Genomic DNA, 7,291 nt, shown 5'->3' on the forward strand with positions numbered 1-7,291 from the left:
TTCCAACTGGATGACATGAGTTGGGGGGGGGTGAGTCTTGGAAATGGTCATCCTGTTATTTTATGCTATGCCCAGCATATCCAAAGTAAAGGGTTTTCCTATGGCATGCATGTAAAGAGAAACTTTTCAATTGAAAATAAACAGGTTCAAGAAGATTATGAGAACTGTGATACAGGAGGTACTGAATGCATTGAGCCTGATAAAAAAAGATTGATAGAAGACAAAAGTCAGTGTATTCAAATACCTCTCACTGCTTTTGAGTTAAGTTCTAACTCGTAACAGGTGGATTCCAGCCACAAGAGAACCCAGCCTTTTGGTTAGCAATACAAAACCTAGATCTCCTTATTCAACTACTTCTCACTGCCTTTAAGTCTAAACCAACTCTAGCTGATGCTCCACTGAGTTGGGTTTCCAAGGAGGAGATTGCTGTCACTTCCACCAGGGCTCCTATTCAAATGCTTCCCTCATTGCCATTGAGTCAGAACCCAGTCATAGCTGACCCAGCTGAATTTTCTGAGGCTGTAAATCATACTAAAGGAGATTGTGAATTGTATTCCCTGTGGAGCCGCTGGTGGATTTGAACTGGAAGTGAGAGATGCTATATTTAGGTTGGCAGTCCACCTCTCTATTGATGGGGCCACCAGAATTCAATCAGGGATTTAGGGATCTAGAATAAGAGATACAGCTATTTTGTGTGTTCTGGAAGGTAGAAATCTAGAACTAGTGGCTTTTCAAGAAATCAGAAGACGTGTGACATTGAGGAAATCTGCTGTCAAGGATCTTTCTAAATTTCTAAAGAGCCAGGATGTCAATTTACAAACAAGATGAGCCTGATCCAAGCCACAATATTTCCAGTTGCTTCCTGTGCATTTGAAAGTTAGACAGTGAGTAAGGAGACTGAGAAAGAATGAATGCTTTTGAGTTGTGATGTTGGCAAAGGGTATTGAATATCCCATGGACTGCCAAAACTGTAAACACTTAGAAACCTGTGTGGTCCTTAGAGAAGTACAAGATGAAACTTCATCTCACATGCTTTGGGCATGTTATTAGAAGGGATTAGTTCTTAGAAAAAAACATCATGCTAAGAAAGGTCAGATAAAAAGAGGAAGACCCTCAGTGAGAAACACTGACACTATGATTATTACAATGGATTCTGTGCATGACAGAGATTGTGAGAATGGAGCAGGAAAAGCCAAGGTTCATAAGGTCATAAATCACAATCAACTTGATGATACCTAACAACAACCGAAGTAAAAACATTTCATCCTTACCTGGCGAGAGAGATACCATGATCACGAAGGTGGTTTTCCCAGGGCAAGACTTATCTATTGCACTCCAGATGTGCTAACTCCTATGATTTCATCAGATGTGGGAAACTCAACTGCACATAATTTGTGGTAGTGGGGGACTGCATTCACATTCTCCCCTTAACATTTTTTTCATTAATTTCTTATAATCTGATCTTATATGTGAAGGCAGAGCAACAGCAATAAAAGAGAATGATAATACCAAGAAGAATATAACAAAAGGTGGAGAGATTGGCCAAGGAGAGGAAGATCCTCAGCCAGGCGGACTGAGCAATGGACTGTTATGTGTCAGGAAGTGTGAGGATTGCACAAGACAGAACAGGGTTTAGATCCTTTGTTCATAGGGTCACTTTGAGTCGTACTCGACTAGATGGTACCTAACAACAACAAGCTGGCTGTGATAGATCGTGGGGTTGGAAAGGGAGCTGGACAAGGGATAGTAGATGGTCAGGGAATGTCCATGTAAAGATCACATGTGGAAGAAGATCTATGTGACCAGAAAACCAGTCAGATAAAAACTCTGGGGAAAGACCTTCTAGTCAGTAGGTACAATAAAGGTATGAGCTAGAAGGTCCTTAACCAATAACTCCTTCCTAGACATTTCTGCATTTTCTCTCATTACTGTTGAGTCAGAATTGATTCACTGGGTCTCAAAAGCTGTCAATCACACAGAAGATTACCTTTCTCTGAGCAGCTGATGAGTTTCTCTGTGTTAGTGGCACAACTCTGTACAGATTGTGCCACCAAAGCTCCCTATTTCTGCATCATACACTGAAATGACTGATTTCACAGGCAATTGAAAGGAAGTGGAGGGTATACTTTTATGTGTTATGAGGCCAGGATAATACAGAAACTGAAAAAGCTATGAATGATGCTTTTAGAATAAATTTCTACCTCACAAGTATTCTTACTGATTGCTGAATCCTACCATTAGTGAGGTAATATTATCATTTCAAATGTCCTAGGAAAAAGTGAATCATTCTTCCCTTATACCAATTCTGAATTTCAGATTTGGTTTCTCACTCTGTTTATAATTACTCTTGTAGAACATTTGTTGTTGTTGTTAATGTGCCTTCGAGTTGCTTGTGACTCATAGCAACCCTATGTACAACAGCCCTAAACTCTGCTCTGTCCCGTGCCAATCACACTGTCTCTGACATACACCCATCCTGACTGATTACCCCAGTCACTGAATCAATCCATCTCATAGAGGGTCTTCCCCTCCTGTGCCGTCCCTCCACCCTCCCAAGCATGATGTCCCTCTCCAAGGACCGGTCTCTCCTCGCTACATGTCCAAAGTATGCCAGACATATCCTCAGAATCCTTGTCTCCAAGGAGCCCCATTTAACCCTCTCCAGGATAAATCTTTTTGTTTTCCTAGCAGTCCATGTTACCCGCAATACTCTTCTCCAGCACCACAGCTCAGCTCAAAGGCATCAATTCTCCTTCTATTCTCCCTAGTCATTTAAAAGGTCATCATGGGAATTAAAATTAGTTTGCTTCAATCTCTGTTGGATTATTTCAAATTGACATACATACATTTCTGTAGACAACTTTTAATTTAGATTTACAGCCCAAAGAACATGTCAGAAATTCAGGTTGAAAGTAGAATGTCACCACCACAACATGATAAAGGTAAATAATCCAATAGAAAAATGGGCACAGGATATGAACAGGCACTTCACTGAAGATGACATTCAGATGGCTAACAAACACATGAAGAAATGCTCAAAATCCCTAGCCCTAAGAGAGATGCAAATTAAAACAACTATGAGATATCATCTCACCCCAGTCAAATAGCAAAATTTAACAGAACAGCAAGCAACATATGCTGGCGAGGTTGTGGAGAAACTGGAACCCTTATTCACTGTTGGTGGGAGTGTAAAATGGTGCAACCCCTGTGGAAAGCGGTATGGCACTTTCTCAAAAAATTGCAAATAGAGATACCATTTGACCCAGCAATTCCACTACTGGGAATATACCCAGAAGAGACCATAACTGACACCCAAGCAGATATATGCACACCCATGTTTATTGCAGCTTTGTTCGCAATAGCAAGGAGTTGGAAACAACCTAAGTGCGCATCAACAAATGAATGGCTAGAGAAGCTGTGGTATATTCGCACAATGGAATACTATGCTGCATTAAAAAACAAGGAACTCATGCAATATTACTCAAAATGGTTGACTCTGGAGAACATTATGCTGAGTGAAATGTCCCAGTCACAAAGGGACAAATATTGCATGGTGCCACTGTTGTAGAATGGGACTGTCCTTGGGGTTGGGGAGAGACTGAGAAAAATGGGTTCAATAATATATACTGCATTGAAACAGATCAGGGAGAAAACTGTTTTAAAGGGGTATGTGATTAGGTATTTTTGTCGTGACAGGAGTCTAGAGCGAAGGCTACATGGTGGCGTAGACCTGGGGGAGGGTTTGTAAAACAATGAAAGAATTTTTTTTTACTTTTCCAAGAGGGTAGTGTACTAGGGCGGAGGGTTGGGAGGGGAGAAAAGTGCAACAATGAATGAATGGAAATTTAAAAAGTCTCTGTAAATTTTTACTGAAATTAATAATAAATTTAAATTAAAAAAAGAAATAAAATATGAATTAAGGAAACAAAAAAAGAAAATAGAATGTCAGCAAACCAAATTTTTATTTTGTGAGTTTTACATAAATATAAAATTGTAACCTATTACAAATACTTGATAAATTAAGTAGAAATTATTTTTTCTGGCATTTGTACAACTTCTATAGATGACTGAAAACATTTATTATTTTGTCACCACTTGCTGCTTCCTTCAAATTCCCCAAATGGATGATACAACATTTCAGAGAGCCAAAATGGTTTGTCTTCATTAAAGAATTAAGTTTTTAGAGTCTCATAAATATGAGAAGACCTTCAGCATTTTCTACCAGCAGCAAAGAGTATAAAAGAATAGTTAGTTACTAAATAACAGTTGTTATTATGAATCATCAACACAGAACTACATGACCATAACTGGCCTCCAGCATGTTTTCAGAGGCTGTAAATTGCACAGAAGTAGATTGATTGTCCATTTTTCTCCCTCAGAGAAGCTGGTGAATTCAACTCATCTGCCTGTGGCAGCTCCTTACTACTATTAAACCACTAGAGCTCTCTAAATAACTAGTAGAGTTCAAATTACAGATTATCATACAAATTTGCCATATTGGTGAGGAAACATAAAATCCTGATTATGTTAACTTTGAGTAGCACTGTTTCCATGTTCTTCTCCATATAAAAGAGACTTAGGGTTTTTTTGTTTGTTTTGGGTTTGGTTTTTTTCCCCCCCTATCTGCCTTGTGTGTTGCTGTCCTTTTAGCTTTCAAGGCTGCATGGATGGCCCTGACCTTTAGAGTAGGGGAAGGAAGGGTGGGGTCGAGCCTTCGGGAGCCTGCTCCAGGCCCTAGTTTAAAATCCTTCAGGAGACTTGGGAACAGGAGTCTCTCTCCAATCTGGAAGTCAGCCCGCTAAGCAGGCTGGATGGCTGGCGCCTCCATGGCAGCTCCTCTTGGTGGCAGTCAGGCAAGGGAAGTTTCTGGGGTCTTTTGCATTGTGTGTTACTGTCCTTTTTGGCTTTCAAAGCTGCATGGGTGGCCCTGACCCTTAGAGTAAGGGTAAGTAAGGGTGGGGTCAAGCCTGCCTGCTCCAGGCCCTAGCTTAATATCCTAAGGGATTTTAATTTAACCTTTAATTGTTTTTGTCGGAACATTCTTCTGGGTCGTGTAACCCTGATATGTCCACTTGCTGTGCAGAGGTAACTCGTGGTTGCTGTGACACTGTGACACTGATGTATGAAATGCTATAACAGTCACCCCGATTAAAACAAGCTTGGAAGCAGGAGTGACACCCACTTCCTTAATAGCTTGCCTCTGGAAACCCTATGAACCTGAAAAAAATGATGAAAGTTATACAGGAGGTGTCCAGGACTTTCGTTCATAGGGTCGCTATGAGTCACCTGAGACTCAACAGCACTTAACAACAACAGCATAAGGTGTGCTTGATCCAAGTCATAGTCTTATAAATTATTTCCTATACATATCAAAATTGAGCAATAAATAAGGATGACAGAAAAAAAATTGATGTGTTTGAGTAGAGTTTTGGAGAAAATGACTCAATATCCAACTGTTGAAAGAACAAGTCTGTTGTGAAGAAAGTGCAGTCAGAGAGCTTCTTAGATTCAGTCTCACATATTTTGGGGGGGCAGTCCATGGGAAAAGGTATCATGTGGGGAAAGATGGAAGGCTAGAGAAAAAGAGGAAGACATTCTCTACAAGATGGATTGACACAGTGACTGCAACAATGGGTTGGAGAGTATCAGAGATGAAGATGGAACAGGATAGAGCAAGTTTCAGATCTGTTGTTCATGGGGTTGGTATGAGTTGTAGTCACCTCAGTGGTACCTAGCAACAATAATAGTCTTGTTTAATCAATTGCCATATTTCAACAAACAGACGCTGCCCTGGATGTGCTCACTAAGTTGTGTCAAGAAATCTGGAGGACAGCCAGCTGGCCAACTGACTGGAAAAGATCGGTTTTGTTCTCATTCCAAAGAAAGGTGAACCGACAGAATGTGGATATTATCAAACAATATCATTAATATCACATGCAAGCAAGATTCTGCTGAAAAGTATCCAAAAACGACTGGAGCAACATGCCAACAGAGAAATGCCAGATAGATGTGCAGACTAGATTTAGAAGAGGTTGTGGCACTATATTATATAGTATATTATTAACTATACTATAGTTAATATTATATGGATCCTGGGAGAAAGCAGAGAGTACTAGAGGAATGTTTATCTGTGCTTCATTGGCAATGCAAAGGCTTTTGACTGTACAGATCACAACAAGCTGTGGCTGACTCTGAGAATAATGGGAATCCCAGAACATTTGATTGTGCTTATGCGAAATCTATACTTGGACTAAGAGGCAGTCGTCAGAACAGAGCAAGGAGACACTTCATGGTTCAAAATTGGGAAGGGGGTCTGCCAGTGAAATATTCTGTCTCCATACCTTTTCAATCTGTCTGCAGAACAGATCATCCAGGATGCTGGACCATACGAGGAGGAATGTGGCATCAGGATTGGTGGAAGATTCATCCACAACCTGCGTTATGCAGATGACACAGCTCTGCTTGCTGAAACTGAGCAGGACCTGAAGTGCTTGCTGCAGAAGGTCAAGGACTGCACTCTTCAATATGGATTGAAGCTCAACATCAAGAAAACAAAGATTCTCTCCACTGGGCCAATTGGCAGCTTCAGTATGGATGGTGAAGAGATTGAGATAGTTAACAGTTTTAGTTTACTTGGCTCCACAGTAAACACTCTTGGTACCAGCAGCCAGGAAATCAAGAGGTGAATTGCATTGGGAAAGTCAGCTGTCAGGGACCTCTCAAGAGTACTGAAGAGCAGATACATCAGGCTGGAGACTAAATTGTGCCTGATCCAGGTTACAGTCTTTGCAATTACCTGCTATGCATCAGAGAGCTAGGCAGTGACTAGAAAGGATAGAAAGAGAATTGATACCTTTGAGCTGTGGTGATGCAGAAGAGTGTAGAACATACCATGGACTGCTAGGAGAACAGTTTTGTCCTGGAGAAGGTGAAGTCGGGCTGCTCCTTGGACGCAAGGATTCTGAAGCTCCCTCTGACATACTTTGGGTATGTAGCAAGTAGGAACCAGTCCTTGGAGAGGGACATCATGTTTGGGAGAGTGGAGGGACGGTGAAGGAGAGGAAGATCCTTGATGAGACGGACTGAGTCAATGACTGGGGTAATAATGGAGGCAGATGTGTTAGAGATGATGAGATTGGCACAGGATAGAGCAGGGTTTGGGGTTCTTGTACATAGGATCACTATGAGTCACAAGTGACTCGATGGCACATAACAACAACAATAATGCTAATTAAATTTTATCAAAAGAAATCGAAATTGTAAAGTATAAGTCTTACAAACTGTGTTTTAT

This window comes from Elephantulus edwardii, unplaced genomic scaffold (genome assembly GCF_000299155.1).
Source record: "Elephantulus edwardii isolate Elephantulus edwardi_28Jun2011 unplaced genomic scaffold, EleEdw1.0 scaffold00101, whole genome shotgun sequence".
Classification (NCBI taxonomy): domain Eukaryota; kingdom Metazoa; phylum Chordata; class Mammalia; order Macroscelidea; family Macroscelididae; genus Elephantulus; species Elephantulus edwardii.